This window comes from Trematomus bernacchii, unplaced genomic scaffold (genome assembly GCF_902827165.1).
Source record: "Trematomus bernacchii unplaced genomic scaffold, fTreBer1.1, whole genome shotgun sequence".
NCBI classification, from domain to species: domain Eukaryota; kingdom Metazoa; phylum Chordata; class Actinopteri; order Perciformes; family Nototheniidae; genus Trematomus; species Trematomus bernacchii.
The window spans coordinates 3,865,645-3,885,106 of record NW_022987656.1 but is presented as its reverse complement, the minus strand read 5'-3'; positions in this window follow the sequence as shown (position 1 = coordinate 3,885,106).

Sequence of the window (19,462 nt, the reverse complement as noted above, 5' to 3'; positions counted from 1 at the left end):
TTCAGGTGTATATCAGTATGCAGTGTCTCTACTTTAAAGAGTCCTCTCCTGCTGATGTTCAGGTGTACATCAGTATGTAGTGTCTCTACTTTAAAGAGTCCTCTCCTGCTGATGTTCAGGTGTATATCAGTATGTAGTGTCTCTACTTTAAAGAGTCCTCTCCTGCTGATGTTCAGGTGTACATCAGTATGTAGTGTCTCTACTTTAAAGAGTCCTCTCCTGCTGATGTTCAGGTGTACATCAGTATGTAGTGTCTCTACTTTAAAGAGTCCTCTCCTGCTGATGTTCAGGTGTATATCAGTATGTAGTGTCTCTACTTTAAAGAGTCCTCTCCTGCTGATGTTCAGGTGTATATCAGTTTGTAGTGTCTCTACTTTAAAGAGTCCTCTCCTGCTGATGTTCAGGTGTATATCAGTATGTAGTGTCTCTACTTTAAAGAGTCCTCTCCTGCTGATGTTCAGGTGTATATCAGTATGTAGTGTCTCTACTTTAAAGAGTCCTCTCCTGCTGATGTTCAGGTGTATATCAGTATGTAGTGTCTCTACTTTAAAGAGTCCTCTCCTGCTGATGTTCAGGTGTATATCAGTATGTAGTGTCTCTACTTTAAAGAGTCCTCTCCTGCCGATGTTCAGGTGTATATCAGTTTGTAGTGTCTCTACTTTAAAGAGTCCTCTCCTGCTGATGTTCAGGTGTATATCAGTATGTAGTGTCTCTACTTTAAAGAGTCCTCTCCTGCTGATGTTCAGGTGTACATCAGTATGTAGTGTCTCTACTGTGACATGTCTCCATGCTTTAATGTTCAGAAAGCTCTTTATTTTCCTCATACTGCCTGTGCTGCAGCACCTTTTTTCACCCTCTGTCTGAAACCAGAGCCCAGTCTGCTCTGATTGGTTAGCTGGCCGGCTCTGTTGTTATTGGTCAACCGCTTAGAGATGTCCCGCCCCTTAGCCTATCAAGTACAATGAGTTGAAGTGCTAGAAGCACGCGTATTACATAGTGATGTCACTATGTTCTGGAAGTAAACAAAGGAGTCCAATGGAGGCGTTTCAGGCAGGGGGGGAGTGTGTGGGAGAGAAACTCACTCTGGAGGGAGCTCCAGGATGTAAGCCTTTGCAGACCATTTACATGCACTAAAGCCTACAGAACACACTACAGGATGGGGTGAACCTCAAATAGCACAAGAGGGGCTTTTTTTCTGACCGCTCTGCCTTTTTTGTGCGCCCACTCCAAGCGCTTGGAGTTGAAAATATTCAAATGTAGAGTTTTGTTTTTATTTGTTATTGTTGTCCAAGAAAGAATAATAAAAGCCTGCCAGTGCTTTTCCGCCAGAAAAAGGCGCTGTGTGGACAAATACCGTTAGGGTTAGGGTTAGACTTCTGAGTCACATGATTCATGACTCTGGAGCAGAGCCTGGCGGAGCCTCTAATGGAGACCGCCGGATAAGGCCCCGGCAGAAGTTTGAGTCATCTGGTGGAAGGAAGTGGTGGGCGGCAGAGCGGAGCCTAGAGACAGAAGAGTTTATTACAAAAATGTGAGAAACAGTTGGAGAGACTGATGAAATGATGATTAGAGGAGAATGGACAGGAGCAGAGAAGCTTTTTTGCAGAACTCCAGTTCAAAAGGTTGTGAAGACTTTTGTGTTCTAAAACTGTTTTTATATTGAAAATGTGCGTGAAGCCCGACATCTAACACTGATAAACAGACTGTCTGCTCTTTGGAGCTGGTCTTTGGCTCCATGTGAGGTCACCATCTGTTGGCCCAGTATGGGCATAGATATGTCTCATAATTATTTGTGTGAACAGAAAAATAATTTGTGTGTAAATATGTGATTTGTAAATGTAAAACACCATCCACAAATGCATTTAAAAGATTTGCAAACTCACAAATAAATGTGCAAATGTTGTATTTGTCAACCAAAAATGCGCTCGCGGATCTCAAATCTCTGCTTGTGGATCTCAAATCTCTGCTTGTGGATCGTCTTTTTACACACACGGAATTTTGAGACATACTTTCCGCCGGTCTCGGCAAAAAATCTACTCGTGTCACTCGGTTATTTTCGGAAACCACGTGATGGCCTGCTGAAGACGACATTTCCGTGTGATTTCAAAGTAAGAGCATGATGTTTTGTTTAATACTCTGTTTTTGTATTATATATGAACAGCGGAACGTTAGATGCATTCTTCATCACCATCATCATCATGTTATAGTGATACAGTTAGTTTGTGTTAGTTTATTTGTTCAATAGCTTATATCGAGCACATTCGTATGCATTGATGTTGAAGTAGGCTACAGGCTACGCCACTTTCGGGTCCCGGGGAGCTACAGCTGGCAGCGAAGTAGCCCCAGAGATAACTCTTTCTTCATTGTTTTTTGTGTAAGGCAAGGCAAGGCAAGTTTATTTATATAGCACCTTTCAACACAAGGTAATTCAAAGTGCTTTACAAAAATGGAAGACATTTTAAAAATGGCATTTAAAATCAGTCATTAAAAAGGAAAGATAATAAAATAAACATTAAAAGAAAAAATACATGGATAAAAGTTAAAAGTTACAGTGCAGTTTAAGATGTGAATAGTTCAATTAAAAGCAGCGGCAAAAAGAAAAGTCTTCAGCCTGGATTTAAAAGTAGTAAGAGTTTTCAGTGTATTCAGTCAAGCGGGTCAAAGTTACAAAGCACTTCACATCTTATTCATCGGCCTAGTTTTACCTTACCAGTGCAGATAAGGTAATCTGTAAAAAAGCACCGTATTTAGGTTAGCCTTCATAGTAAGGCTGATTGATTGATTGATTGAAAAGTTTATTAACAGCTTGTATATTGGGTACAGTACAGTACAGCTCAAAACATACAATTGTTAAGGGGATGCAGACCAGAGAAAGACTTTCGTCTTGTTTACATCAGGGTCCCCGATTTCCAATTCATCATATACTACATTATGTTATAATATTCATCGTGTCCTTTCTACTGTATATGCATATATTCCTGTCTATTGCTTTCATTTGTATTTCATGTTATTATGTTTATACTTGTTTCCACACATTTCACAATTTGGGATGAATGAAGTATCTATCTATATATGATATCTATCTATCTATCTATCTATCTGTCTGTCTGTCTGTCTGTCTGTCTGTCTGTCTGTCTGTCTGTCTGTCTGTCTGTCTGTCTGTCTGTCTGTCTGTCTGTCTGTCTGTCTGTCTGTCTGTCTGTCTGTCTGTCTGTCTGTCTGTCTGTCTGTCTGTCTGTCTGTCTGTCTGTCTGTCTGTCTGTCTGTCTGTCTGTCTGTCTGTCTGTCTGTCTGTCTGTCTGTCTGTCTGTCTGTCCGTTTTTTTTATATATGTGAAATTCGTAATTTGAAAAATGATTGATTCGAAAATGATATGCTGCTACAGTACAGTACAGGTAGCCTCCTTATGGGTGTTTCATTCAAGCTTGGCTCCGTGTGTGTCTGTGTGGCACGAGTGAGCGAGCGAGAGAGAGAGAGAGCAAGATTGTTGTTGCTGCGCTAACCGATATTAGAAGCTGTTTCTACAACTAAGTGAAAGGAAAGTCCTCTCCTGTCAGATAACGTCAGCTCAGTGAGGTAAAGGACTCTCAGTGTTTAGATAGTTCACTTTAGTCTAAGTCAGGGGTTTTCAAAGTGTGGGAAGGTGAGCCTCCCCTCAGAGAACATAAGAACAGCCGCACCATATTATTGTTGTTGCTATAATGCAGGGGTATTATTATCCAGTGGAATGCCCTTACCTACTGGCCTAGTTAAATCAAAGTGGTTACTTATTTTTGTCTGGGCAGTGTAGTTTTACACACCATCTTATTTGACTTTCTCAGGGCAGACCCCCACAAAGAAAAAAATATATGTACACACGTAAGGTCATCATCTTAACAGTTTTTTATGCTCGAGTCATCGGTGAGCAGAGCATCAAGTTGGCATGCCTATTACAGCTGAATGCGGCGATTACCATCTTGTTCAGCAAAACGCCTCACAAACGTATTAAGATCCAAAGCTTTAGTGCGTTTTGATTCAATGCTGAGTACAGCCAAACTTGACAGTCTCTTCTCTGTCATTGTAGACCGCAAATACCTTATTCCTTCCGTGTACTTGGGTCCGAATGCTTCTCGTTTTCTGCCGCCCGTTCAATTGAAATCGCCGCCAATCACATTTCCTCGCTCGTGCCAGGGTTACAAGGCTCGCGTCTTGTGCTGCATTCACTTGCACTCGGACATCAGGGATTTTCTCTGATAAATGTCCGATGAGCCACAACTTTTATTTCAAAACAAAGCTGCCAACTGGGGTGGCCAGACGCTGTCTCCTCTCTCACTTTAGGTAACTTCACTAAAAATCGATCCATGTTGCCGCTCGCATAAAGTTAGCTGAAGTTAACAAGCTAGATTTCACTGTTTCTCTTTATTTTTTTCTCACGCTGCGCCTCCCCTGAAGCTCTCTGGCGCCCCCCAGGGGAGGCGCGCCTCACACTTTGAAAACCGCTGGTCTAAGTTATCTCAGTGGGTCTCAAAACAGTTTGATCACCATTTATGTAAACAAGTATTTCCGAGGCACACTTCATATGATCATTATAGTTAGGCTATAAGACAATAAGAGAATACATGAAAAACAGGTATGATTAGAAATACTATATGACAGTAAAACAAGAATACAGTTTAAAAAGGGGAGTGATTTGTAAAATATCCATAAAGAAAAAGTAAATCTGTTTACAGTTCTGTTTCATATGGGTGTTGAGAGATGTAAACTTAGATAGATCTCTTCATTTTGCTCTCAAAAGTGCACCAGATTGATGCTTTTAACTTCAATAATAATTTGAAAAAAAAATCTTCTCCGATATGCCGTGAGCTGATTATCGAGCCTTCATTGTAACAGTCGCGGGTGTAGCTGTATGTGCGTGTGGGGAGTGTTGCAGTAGAACATTTCACTGTAGCCCATAGCATTAATGGGAAACCCTATGTTAGAGCTATCTATCTATCTATCTATCTATCTATCTATCTATCTATCTATCTATCTATCTATCTATCTATCTATCTATCTATCTATCTATCTATCTATCTGTAGGTAGGTAGGCAGACAGACAGACGGACAGACGGACAGACGGACAGACGGACGGACGGATGGATGGATGGATAGATAGATGGATATATAGATAGATAGATAGATAGATACTTCATTCATCCCAAATTGTGAAATGTGTGGAAACAATAACATTAAATACAAATGAAAGCAATAGACAGGAATATATGCATATACAGTAGAAAGGACGCGATGAATATTATAATATTTAATGTAGCCTTACTAAGGCTGACCTAAATACGTTGCTTTTCTACAGATTACCTTACCACTGCACAGGTAAGGTCAAACTAGGCCGATTAATAAGATGTGAAGTGCTTTGTAACTTTGACCCGCTTGACTGAATACACAAAAAACAATGAAGAAAGTTGAACCAATAAACTAACACAAACTAACTGTATCACTATAACATGATGATGATGGTGATTGTTACGACCCTGGGTCGTTATGTCATTTGTGTGTAGATATGTTTCCCTCCTCCTGTATCTGTCCTGTTGTGGTCTACTTATACCGTATACTGGTCCTCTTGCTTGTCTTGAAAACCTCAGAAAATAAACTACTTTAACCTGTCCTTGTTGGACACGCTTTAATTTATGCAAAAGTGTGAAACCCTTTTCTTTTGGTTGATTCTCGTTTTCTCCTGTTTACACGTCAGAGTAGGTAAGAAGCCTGTACGTTTATTTTTCTTATTTGTTAGGCAATATTTATGTGTTCAGAGATTTGTTTGTTTTGTGGGTTGTTGCGTTTCTTTGTTAAAAACTTCGGTAATTAAAATTACCAAACGGCATTCTCTGTCTCGGTGTCCATGTTCTTGGGAGTGGGAAGAGTTGGGAGAGGGCAATTTTATGCTGCGCCTAGTTTCCCCTAGATCTGGGCGTAACAGTGATAAAGAATGCATCTAACATAGCCGTGGGAACATGTTTCAAATGGGGGGTGCTGTGGGGATGACACCAGGGCCGGTTCTGACCAATTTGCTGCCCTAGGCAAGATTTTAGCTGGCATCCCCCCCCCCCCCCCCCGTCGAGGCGTGCAGGAAACTAGACCCACCTCCCCTGAACATGGGTCGACTGAAGAGTCTCGTCATGCCTGCCTACAAGCAGTAGCGCTGAGCAAAGTGACTAGAAGGCAACCACACACTTATAAAAAAAAACACACTTTATAAAGTCAGGCAACACTTACCAGGCTTCGTGTGATTCTGTTTATTTGTACCTTACTTTGACCATCCGTTCGCTGTTATTGATCATTGTGGAGAGCAGGCAGACGTTTCATAATACATGGGCTGCAACTTAAGGGGAACTGGGGATATGTATCAGCTGCTTGTGTGACAGTCAGACAGTGAATACTTTAGAGCCGTGTGAGCTAACCCGGAGCTAACGGGAGAATAAACTCCCGTGGAAGAGCAGCCAGCACTGCAGCGGTTGGTAAATGCCGCTGAAACACATTAATAAACAATGAACCACGGCACTCTGGAGAAAAGTATATGGTTGGAGAAGTCGTTATTTAATTTAATCTGGCTTCGTATGATTAAAAGCAACACGATCATCGACCTGACGCAGTCCCCCTTTGTTGTTGTTGTTGTTGTTGTTGTTGAGCGCCGTTGGGGAGCAAATCAGTGATGTAAACGGTGACGTCATGACGCAGCAGCGGCAGCACCAGTCGGGCTCTGTGTGGTGTGAACAGAGCGGGAGCAGAAAAGGGAAACCGGAGCTGAATCAGAAAAGCTCTAGCTCGGAGCTCGAATGGGAAAAGCGCTGGTGTGAAAGCCGCATTATTGACATGTTGGACAGCTTATATAAAAAGGCTTCAAATGTATTTAGTATTGTATTAACATGTTTTAACACGTCACATCCTCTAAGGGAGCACTTTGAGCATAATTACAAGAGACTGGATCTATGGGGTACAACTCTAAAACACCCATATGAAGAAGATCGGTTTACATTTTAATAACCAAATAAGTATGTGAACATAACCAATAACCTACCATAGCCAATAACAAATAAATGTAACGTACTTTATTTTTGTTGTTCATTTATATCTTATTTTACCTAGTTAACAGTTATTTATTTATGCATATTTTTTAATCTCTCCAGTTTTAAAGGATATTTTTGGTTTACTGTCCTATAGTATACATTGGAATGATTTCAAACCTGTTTTTATTTATCCTAATAATTATAAAGGAGTGCCTTGGAAATATTTGTTTACATAAATTGTGACCAAACCGTTTGAGACCCACTGAGATAACTAAGTGAACTATTTAAACACTCAGAGTCCTTTACCTCACTGAGCCTCTCAGGGGAAATGGAAAATGTAACCGGGGTGAAAAGGGTGTTATCTTTACTTAATTATGAATGTTGTTACATCAAGGCCGAAAATTAGTTTTTTTTGTATTATATTTGTATTATATTTCCATTAATCTTGTGGACGTGCAGATTCCCTGTCCTCCATCAGGGGGTGCTGCAGCACCCTCAGCACCCCTACTTCCCATGGCCATGGCATCTAACGTTCCGTTGTTCATTAAAAAAACAGCGCATTAAACAAACCATCATGCTCTTACTTTGAAAACCATGCGGAAATGTCGTCATCAGCAGGCCATCACGTGGCTTCCGAAAATAACCGAGTGACACGAGTAGATTTTAGCCGAGACCGGCGGAAAGGTTGTCTCAAAACTCCGTGTGTGTAAAAAGACGATCCACAAGCAGAGATTTGAGATCCACAAGCAGAAACGTGAGATCCACAAGCGCATTTTTGGTTGACAAATACAAAATGGATTCACAAATGCCTGATCGAAAGTTGTAAATGTTAAAGAGATATTCAAAGATCTTTTTTTTATTTGTAAAAATATTTTGCGCATTTGCAGATCCGTTTTACATTTGCAAATTTATTTGTGAGTTTGCAAATCTTTTAAATGCATTTGTGGATGGTGTTTTACATTTACAAATCACATATTTACACACAAATTATTTTTCTGTTCACACAAATAATTATGAGACATATCTATGCCCATAGCCCAGTCACACAATTAAAACTCTGAAGTCAATTCATTTCATTGGGAATCTGCAATCTGTGGATAAGGTGAAGGAGTTTTTTTCCGTCAAGTTCATCTTTTTTCTGTTAACGTATATGTTCATGTTGGTATCCTTGACCACAAACGAAGGAGGCAAATTAATTGTAGGGAAGAAAGAACACAAGGGGGAAAGAAAAGGTCCCATTCCCCACCTTAGACTGACAACAAAACAAGACAAAGCATATGAGGAACTTGCTGATTCAAAGCCTTTTCTGATCAGCATTAAATAACATTATGACATAGTTCTCTATTGCCCATGGTACCTCATGTTCTCCATAGTCGCATTCTCTTTGAATTCGTAATTTAGCATTTGGAGAATGTGTCTAACCCCTAGATTCCACCGGGTCCGTCTGCGGCGCGTTACGGCCGCGTTACGGCCGCGTTACGGCCTCGTTACGGCTGCGCCGTGGCGCTCACAGCGATCGCGGCCACTCTAGTCAATGGGTGCTATTCCACCACACGCGGCGCGTTGCGGCTCAGAAGCGTCCCAGAAGCGTCCCAGAAGCGTCTCGGCGCAGGGCTCCTCTAAAATTAGGATGAATCCTATTTTTGACGCGACGCAGCCGTAACGTAAGGTCGGGCAGGCAGGAAGTGGAACGTTCAGAGCATATATAGCATATATATATATATATATATATACACACAAACTAATTTTGCAGACCCTATCCCTCCGTAGTCTTTCAAGTAGGAGGAGAAATGCCAGCGTTCTCCTCCGGTTTACAGGCACTGTGTAAATTATATATATAGAATAATTATGATGATGAATGCATTTTTTTACCACTAAAATACAGCAACACATCTTTGATTCATGTCGTTTATAACTGGAATATTACAGTTATTATTAACTTTGTCTGTACAAAGTAGCCTGTCCAGGAAATATGCCCAAATCAACAAAAACTGCGAGCCGGTAGGCAAGATGCTCCGCTTCTGAAATGCCGTAACGCGGCGCAGACGGACCCGGTGGAATCTAGGGGTAATGCTCTGCTGCTCCAGTGTGAACAACACTGAATGCACAAGCACAGCAAGAAACTGTTTGCTATTCCTTTGGGGGGGGGGGGGGGGGGGGGGGGGGGGACTGAACATGATCAGCATCTCTGGTTTCCATCTAATCTGTGATCAACCTTATGAGTAGATGATAACATCCTGTGGAGCTAGTGGTAGGTGTAGCATGACCCTTGTAAACCATACGTATGGATCTGATATCTGCATATCAAACAGCTGCTAACATTCAAAGCAGTTGGCTGAAGGGTGTGCTGGGTGATGGGATAGGCCGATGGAGTTGGAAGGCTTGGAAGTCTGTCAAACTGTTAAATGAGATCAGTGAGTCAGGCTGAGCGTATTCTCGTTTACAGTAATCAAGGCTTAAGGAAGCCATTCTAACCCTCATGATCAACCTATTGCATTGAAATGTAAAGATGCCCTATTCTGCTTTATTGGGGGTTTTCAGAGCCGGCTAACCAATCAGAGCAGACTGGGCTCTGGTTTCTGACAGAGGGTGAAAAGAGGTGCTGCAGCACAGGCAGTATGAGAACAATAAAGAGCTTTTTGAACATTAAAGCATGGAGACATGTCACAGTAGAGGCAAAAATACTACGTAAAAAGTACAATATATCCACTTTGAAGCAAAAACATAAAGGTTTCAAAGACATTTATTTTATTTTTGTCGGGATGAAGTTAAGTTTCTTAACAGCTGTTGGTCCCAGAGGAAGTTCCTAACTGCTTCCTGTAAACATTTCTAAATGTGTAATCATATTCTATATGATTATCAGTGACATTATATATGTGTGTGTGTGTGTGTGTGTGTGTGTGTGTGTGTGTGTGTGTGTGTGTGTGTGTGTGTGTGTGTGTGTGTGTGTGTGTGTGTGTGTGTGTGTATTGAGTTCCTTCGCCAACGTATTAGATACTCTCACTGTCAGCCCCCCCCCATCTTGCGCAATCCATATGGTTATATATGCATCAAGCAGGTGAATCATGCATTGTACACACACACACACACACACACACACACACACACAACACCCTGTGGCTTTGCGGGAGATTTCCCATTCTGAACTATCTCTGCCTTCAGGGATTGTGGTGCTGTATAATGAGCCGAGCACTAATTATTCTCGTGTGTGTGTGTGTGTGTGTGTGTGTGTGTGTGTGTGTGTGTGTGTGTGTGTGTGTGTGTGTGTGTGTGTGTAAGATGATGCTGCCCATTCTCATGTAGCCAGAAGGAATGCTTAATGAGTGTGTCAGCATGTGCCAGCCAACTGTGGTGCTGTGTTTGTGTTCCAGAGAAAGAGAGCGTCAGCATGTACGCGACTCAGAAAGTGTGTGTGTATGTGTGTGTGTGTATGTGTCTGTGTGTGTGTAGTCTGAATGTCTGTGTCAATGTGCAGTGAGTGATGGGAATATCACCGCGACATCACCTCAAAGGAAAGTAACGAGATTGGTTTCTGAACAGCATCCTATTAAATGAGTGCAAAGTGTCAAGTTTAGCCACGTCATTTTGTGTTAAGCAAATGGAGCGCACCGGGAACAAATGAGGCCCTGCATCTTGTTTTCCTCTGAGCACACATTCAAAGGTTACCGACTGAGGGCATGAGTTGCATAGTCTGCTGGAAAGAAATGAAAAATAGTTAACCTGTTAAGCCCTGAGTCTGTTTTTCAGGTCTCAGGCTCGAAAATGACATTCCCAGAACAAATGGCTATATCTTCCCTTCTAAAAGGGTTAAATTAATAATCTTTTTTCTCAAAGTAATGATGAACCTGTGAGTTGGATGTAGAAAAGTCAAAATCAATATAGATGTTTTTTATTTTAAAGAAAATTCAGATTTTACATAGTAAAAAACTGTAAATGATAGTGTCTGTCCAAAAATTATTTTTTACTTATAGTGAAAACTACCCTTGGATGATGGTAAGGTAGACTAAAAGCTTTAGGAATCCAAAGTACAACATATAATAAGTACCCTGTATCAAGATTGATGCAAAACAAGTGACATTTGACCTTTTTAGAGAGGTTTAGAAAAAAAAGAAACACCTCTGGGGTCATTTGGGTGGATTTGCCATATCATATAACCGTTAGAGCCAATAGAAACGAAGGGCAAGTTCCTAAATCCACCTACACGTTCCATTGAGGAATGAGAGTGATGCGCACGCAGTTTGCCCAAACCGAAAGCTATGTTACGCTCTGAAAACTGAAAACTAGGTTTATTGATGATGGATTATCAGTAATCATTTCAAAGTGACACAGACACATTGGATTAACCTATGGATTAACCTTCAGCAGCGTTTTTATCGTTTTAATGCCATTGAACACAACTTTTGATCAGAAAAACTGACTATTTGCCGTTTTTGCTCCGTAAAGCTACGTTGTGTGATGTCTGGGTTTGCTTCCCCTGCCGCGAGTTTTTGATCGCTCAGTGATGATACTTATACCTCTAGAATCTGTGGAATCTCAGCTTTAATCAAAACAATGTTTGTGCAGATCCGATAGGTAATAAAGAACTCTACCGTGAGTTCTGTGCTAAGTGCGCTCAGGGCTAATTCAGAGCATTTACAGTATCTTATTGATATTTTCTATTCTATATTTCTATCATTGACCTTCTACTTTCCCCCTATGAAAGTATGTACTCTTAATATTTTTATGTTTTCATCAAGTATAACGTATCAACAAAAAAATTCAATAACGTGCTTTAACCACTAGGCGGTTAAAGCACTCAGGTTTACAGTTAACACAATAAAATATACTGCGGTTTCCAGTTTAGTTTATGATGGATGTATTTTGTTATCCACATATATATTATTTTTATATTTGTAACACCAAACCGACAGAAAATATGGTCTTAACAGGACCCAGTGGTCTAGTTAATACAAATAATATTATCAAACATAATATTAAAATGAACTCTTATTTTGAAAATACAGCTTCCTGTGTTCGAATGAGCTGCTCCGACCATCGGTCCTGACGGACTCCAAAAGTCCGACATTATACAATCAAACAAATAAATAAACACAAGGATAATTGTGTCTTATTGTTGAGTAAATAACAGTGTGTGGTTTAGAAAAGAATACAAAATTAGAAGGAAAAAACTATGAAACAATACAGATTTCAGTATTCTGAGCCCCTACTCTCCCCCTAACTGACAGCAACAAAAGTCCTACATTATTCAATTAAAATAAAGAAGTAAAAACAATAAGTGTGGCTTGCTGCCTAGCAAGGAAAGGAAACTGGCCTTAGATGAAAAGTCAGGGTATAACGTCTTTATATCCTCTTTGTGGACACACATTTCTATAAAGTTTAATTTAAATTGAATTGATTAAGAGACATTTTTGTCCGAATCAAAGCGATGGATCGACAGGTCAGCATTGACATCCATTAGCATGACTAATACAGTAGATAATTGCCCTTCTTCAAATAAAAAACTCAAGGGTTCATCTTATGAATATATTGTATGCATTGTGAGTCCTAACAGAGTCTAAAAGCCACTCTTTGGCACATATCTTTCGACTGTAATTGCATGGTGGACAACTCCAGTGAAATAATTGTATGCCTTTATATTGTATAAGCATGTATTCAGTTTGAGCAGTGAAAGGACCATTTATTGTTGCTTAGAATGACATATAGCTCTCTTTTCCACTTTTCTAAAGTGGTGTCTAGACTGTCTGACCAACTTTTACTGTATATCTCTCGAGAATAACGTTTTTTTTTTATTGGTGTTGGTAAGAAAACCCAAGGCTTGGGTTTTCTTACATCATGGTATGGCTCACTGCAGAAGAAGGTATAGCATAAATGAAAAAATAACAATAGTTTTATGTGGATCCATTAGCAGTTGGCTAAAAGCAAGAGCAGTCATAATAAAGGTTGAAAAGATGAGATAGCTTTTTGTTAAAGCTCAGAGGCCATTTGGGGTCAGATCATTCTTATTGTTTCAAATGCAGTTTAATGTGTTTATTATGTGTATTTATTAGTATCAAGACTCAAAAAATGATCCCACAACGCTGGCAGCTTTTGCAACATTTATATTCAAACCTCTGAGGGAATTAGTGGAGGAGTGAGTTAGAGAAAAGTGGAAGAATGAGGGCGTGGAAGAAGAGGAATGAAGCATGGGTAAACATACTGGATTGTGGGCCAAATGCGTAAAAGCAGGAGTGAAATCGATGGTGAGGCATGGAATACGGAATAAAAAATGTGGAGGTCAACAAAGGCAGTTTCCCTCTTTACATTCCAGAAACTTTCCATTCCTTCTTCTCCTCCCCTCCCAGTCCTTTTCCTCCTCCCCATCCCTCCATCCCAGCAGTGCAGGCGTTTGCCAATTTACTCACTCTGCACTGTGACCACGCTCTTCAGTCCCTCTCTGTGGATAGATGGATGAAAGGTAAGTGGAGAGATGTTTAAATAGTGAGAGGACCCAGGGGGAGAGGGCGGGAACACCGATAGATTGACAAGGAGAGAGAAGTGAAAAAGGCGCATGAATACATGTTTTTTAAGTAAAGGGGAGGAGAGAGTGGTGGATGGGAGAAAGGAAAGATGAAAGGGGAAATACATGATTTGTTTCTACTTGGAGAACACGTGGAAGAGAGGGGAGTTACCCATGGAGGTTTACAGCTTTACTGTGAATGTTAGCATGGGAGCTGACAAGGTAGGAGTTGGGCTATGTCAAAAGAATATTAAAGAGTTCCTATTATGCTTCATGTGGTTTTCCCTTTTGTGGTTTTTTATTTATGTGAATGGTCTGCAAAGGCTCAAATCCCTGGGTTTCTCTCCCACACGTTTTTGAGTTTCCTCAAGGAGGTGGTTTGCACACGCTTACCACTGCATGATCTGATTAGTCAAGCCAAAATATATTTGATTCAACATGCACTAAAGCAGAATTAGTATTAATGTAGATTTTGAAAACACATTATTTAACAAAATTATTTCTGTATTATTTAAGTTCGCTTTGTTAACACTTTTCTATAACCATTACAATGCATGCTTTTTTTCTTTCTCAGGAACAAAGAGTGCTTCTTCCATGAAAAATATTTCCCATCACTGTAAGTCGGATATTGATTCTTACTTACATGACTTCCAGAATACCAAAGTCTATTTCCATTGTGCTAGAATATACTCACTTTAACCCCTTTTTTACCAAAGCAGTTCCAAGGCGGGTTTGGAGCTGGTGCCTGATTGCGATGTTTTGATTAGATACTTGATTAAAATAGTAGTAGTAGTATGGTTTGGCATCTCAAATATACGCTGCTAAGCCACAAAGGTTTTGTGTTGTCTTTTGGCCATAACATATTTGGGGGCTCATCAAGGATCTGTCTCGGGCATTCTCTGGTTTGGTCATAGTTTTGCTACTCTGTTGCGCTGAGTTTATCGGTCATTATGATATCTAGGGTTAGGGTTAGGGTTAATCTTGTAGCACTTAGTGTATGCAGTACAAGCAGCAATGTGTTGTTAGGGATTTCTGAAAATAATGGGAGCCTATGATACCTGTGAGGTATATTAATCTCGCAGCAGCAGACAGTAGAAGCTCAGTGGTAAATACAGCAGCGGTTTATACAGTTTATAGGCTTAGCTGCATGCAAAAAAACGTGCACCAGTATGATGCTTTAACTTAAATTCCGCATGTCCAAAGCCTCTGTCGTCGCCCTGAGCAAAGAACTGCGCCCATATATCGAAAAGCAAACAACAACCACGAGGGCACCAATTGATCCACTGAAAAGGGTTGCGTTAGTACTTTATTACCTGAGCGATGAGGGAAGGCTACGGAAGACTGCTAACGCCTTCGGAGTTTCGCGCCCGGCTTTGTCCCTCATTATTAGGCAGACATGCAGAGCGATCTCCATCCACCTGGGTCCAAAATACATCAAGCTGCCTTTTACTGAGCCCGAGACTGGTTGAGGGCTTCGATCGTGCTCATCGCATGCCACAATGTTTAGGAGCAGTGGACGGAACCCACATCGAAATCAAGCAGCCATCTAGCAACTCCACTGACTACATCAACAGGAAAGGCAAATATTCGTGTCCAATGGCATTAAAACGAAAAAAAAAAAATCTACAACTGTTGATCCATAGGTTGATAATGTACCTGTGCCTTTTAAAAAATTATTTATAATCCATAATTCCATTTTTTATGTAAAAATCGGAGCGGAAAAGTTAGCTGCTAATGGTAGCCACCAGAGTGTATGCAGCTTCCGGTTTTGGTAACGCGTCACTCTCACTCCTTATTTGTTAACGTTTTGGTGTGTATATAACTTTCCCTCGATTCCATTGGCTCTAGCGGTTATAAAGAGATTTCATTCATCAAAATCGAGTAAGGGGGGCCAGAGATAGGTCAAATCCACCCAAATGACCCCAGAAGTGGGGTTTTTTGGCTAAATCTCTCTAAAAAGGTCAAATTTCACTTGTTTTGCATCAATCTTGATACAGGGTACTTATTATATGTTGCACTTTGGATTCCTAAAGCTTTTAGTCTACGAACCCATCATCCAAGGGTAGTTTTCACTATCTGTAAAAAATAATTTTTGGACGGACACTATAATTTACAGTTTTTTACTATGTAAAATCTGAATTTTCTTTAAAATAAAAAACATCTATATTGATTCTGACTTTTCTACATCCAACTCACAGGTTTATCATTACTTTGAGAATAAAGATTAATAATTTAACCCTTTTAGAAGGGAAGATATGGTCATTTGTTCTGGGAATGTCATTTTCGAGCCTGAGACCTGAAAAACAGGCTCAGGGCTTAAGAGGTTAATGTACAGGCCGTCTGTGATTACAAGTACCGATTCATGGATGTCGTGGTAAAGTGGCCTGGGAGTGTGCATGATGCACAGGTCTTTGCTAATTCAAAGCTAAACATGTACTTAAAGACTGGAAAGATCCCTGCTCTGAGAAAACAGATTGTGGACGAGGAGGAGGCCATACCAATTTATCTTCTTGGTGATCCTGCCTACCCGCTGCTGCCATACCTGATGAAGGAATATGCAACCGGTGGCGCCACAGTTCAGGAACAGTACTTTGGGCTATCTTTGTATGGTCATTGAGTGTGCTTTTGGTCGCCTCAAGGCCAGATTTGCTGCACTTAGAAGGCCTATGGACATAAACATGGATGACCTGCCCCATGTCATTTACTCCTGCTTTGTCCTCCACAATTGTTGTGAGGCCAGTAAGGAGGCTGTGGATGATCAGTCTGTGTTGGGAACAATTCAAGGTGAAAAGGACTTACAGCCTCCCACACAGTGCAATGGATATCTCACTGACTGTAATGAGGGGGAGGGAAAGAGAGTGAGGAGAGTGCTTACGGCGTACATTGACCCTTCGGACTACATGAAAGACAGACGTTTTTTTTTTTTGGAAGGTTTTTATTAAGATCTGATAAATATTCTTTGTTACATTCCCTGTCCTCACTGTGCAGCTCCTTCAGCGACAGGCTGCTGCTGCACCCCCGCTGTTAAATACCAACCAACTATGTGCTATTTGAGCAAAATATATATATGCCGTTAATAACTGTTCAATATACATATACCTGGCTGCTAAATCCTAAGAACTGTTACAGGATGTGTATTTTGTAAATTGTGTAACTTTTTATTTTGTATTATATCATAACTTTTTTTTTAACTTAGTACTTTTTAATGCATGTAACCTACATGTATGTAACATTAAGCTAAAAAGCATGTGGTTCTCCAATGTTCAAAGTGTGAAATAAAAAATAAAATTGTCTGCAACCACTTCCAGACTTTGAACATAAAGTGCAACAAATAATAAATGTGCAAACGCAGTATCATATATATATATATATATATATTTATACTTTCCCATAAGGACCCAACGTGACACGGGTGTCACATGAACTTTAAATGTTCTGGAAAGTTCCTTATACAGCTTTAGCCTTTATTGTATCTGATGAAATCCCTAAGTGACACCCTGAACAGTCTGGTGGGTCCTGGTCCAGGTCATGTGATTTTGTGTTCCCATAACAACATGTCCAAGATGTCCATGTGCCATGCTAACATGTGACAGAACTAGCTACATTTCAAGCTTGTTTTTTGTTGCTAAAGGTCAAATTCAAGCCATTTAAGAATGAAAATGCTTACATAACATGTCCTTTATTACATTTAACCTGTTGTGGCAACATTTCTTGATCAAACTGATATGAAACAAATGAGACAAACATCGCGGTGACACTGATGTCACATCGGGACTTTAACCCTAAACTTTCACAGTAAACCCAAAGTGACATATATGCACAATTAGAAATATGAGTATGATCTGCTCAGTTAATTTAGCTGATTAAATTATATTTAGTTAATATATTCTTTATTCTCCAAAAAATCATCCTCATTGATCAAGTTATATATAAGTTATTTTACCATTAAAGCCCAATGTGACACATATGTCACATTTCAGATATTTGACACTAGGGGGGGGTTACTACAGAAATGTGGTCTCTTTAGTCTAAATTATGTTTACAAGGTGAAAAGGACTTACAGCCTCCCACACAGTGCAATAAATATCTCACTGACTGTAATGAGGGAGAGGAAAAGAGAGTGAGGAGAGTGCTTGCGGAGTACATTGACCCTTACATGAAAGACAAGACTGTTATTTTTTGTGCAAGGTATTTATTAAGAACATTATTTGTTGTAAGAGCTACGCAAAGGTGTTTTATTTCCTTTTACTGTGTACACCTTGTACACAGTAAAAGGAAATAAAACACCTTTGCTAGCTAAAAAAAAATGTGATTCTCCAATGTTCAAAGTGTGGAGTTAATAATAAAATTGGGTGCACCCACTTCCAGACTTCCTTTGAACAAAAAACTGAAGCTCACTGCTTTATCAGTCCTCTTGAAACAGTGACTGCCTGTATGAAAAAGAAGACGTTTGTTGCTGTGGGGTGTCAGGTATCATCGTTTGCGTGTGTGGTCCAGAGGGGCTTGCTCTTGGTGTGTAGGCCAGTGAAGCCTGTGTGGCCTTCTATGCATGAAAGGTGATGAGGGCTCCTGGAAGTGTCCATATCCACCGCTGCTACTGTGGGGGGTGCATGCATTAATTCCCTCATCAGGGAAAAGCCATCCTGGATAGTGCTGGTAATGTTGGCAAGGTTGGCATGCATCTGCTGCATGCTGTCTGCGTTGCGGATGGATGTTTGCTCCATTACCTCCACCATCCTCTTTGTTATGTTGAGGTCTTCCTGCACTGCATGGTCAGCTGGAAGTTTTCTCTTCATGCGGTCACTTCTGTGGCCGTTCATTACACAATAGGACCATAGCCACCAGATAACATAAGACCAAAGGCATGTTGAGAAATAGCTCTCAATACATTTTTACTTTTACAAATACAACAGCTCTCAATACCTTCTAATTTTACAAAGCTTAAACATGTTCAGTTTTTCTGTGGAAGGTACTGTATCATAGCATATAGCAAGTCTGTTAAGCTTGAAATCATGAACATACCTGGAGCAGATCCTTGCGATGCTTTACAACCGCAGCAGCTGGCAGACGTCCGCTGGATTCGCTCGACTCTGGCTGTGGCGAATCGTTTGAACGCTCCAAACTCTGGGATGAACTTGGTCCGGAAGACGACTCTTCCATGTCCCCCGTCGCGATCCCGGAGCTAATGGTGCGCGTAGCAGGCGAGCCACCCCAGACCTCTTCACACAGCTCGAAAAACATGAGCACAACACGTCCTTGGCCACTCCGACGCCCAAGGTCCACCGCATGCCTGTACTTAATGCGAATTTGCTTAAGCTTGGCGGTAAGCTGGCCCTTTGTAATGGCGCTCAAGTTGTGAGGGAAATCCTTCTCTGCCGGGGTCCTCGGATACTGCGCCTGAAATAAGTCCCCTATTTCGCTATATTTACACTTGCAGGACTCCCAGTCAACATTCACCTGTACTTTGGATATTTTGAAGTGTGACCCTAAGCAGAGGTTCTACCTCGTCGTCAGTCCACGAAAATACCTCCCTTCTTGCACGAATATCAGCCATCTTCTACCTTGTTTGTTTGTGTGTTTGTGCCTTACACATCCGGGGGGGATCTTATACTCGCTGCTTTTGGTGTATTTTGTGGCGGAAGTACAGCGCCACTTACAGGCCCGGCATATGTACTACATTGCTTTCGAGCGGTCTCGTGCGGAAGTACAGCGCCACTTACAGGCCCGGCATATGTACTACAGCGTCTCCAGCGCTGGTGTGAACGGAATACTTTTTTGATATCGTATTCGGTTAGTTTGCGTTTCGTTTGCGTTTGCGTGTAAATGGGGTCTTAAAGATGTGTGTCTCTCTGTCTTGGGTGAGGATGCAGCGAACAAAATTGAGTCTGTCCCACTCTCAAACAACACCGTTGCATCCAGAATCAAG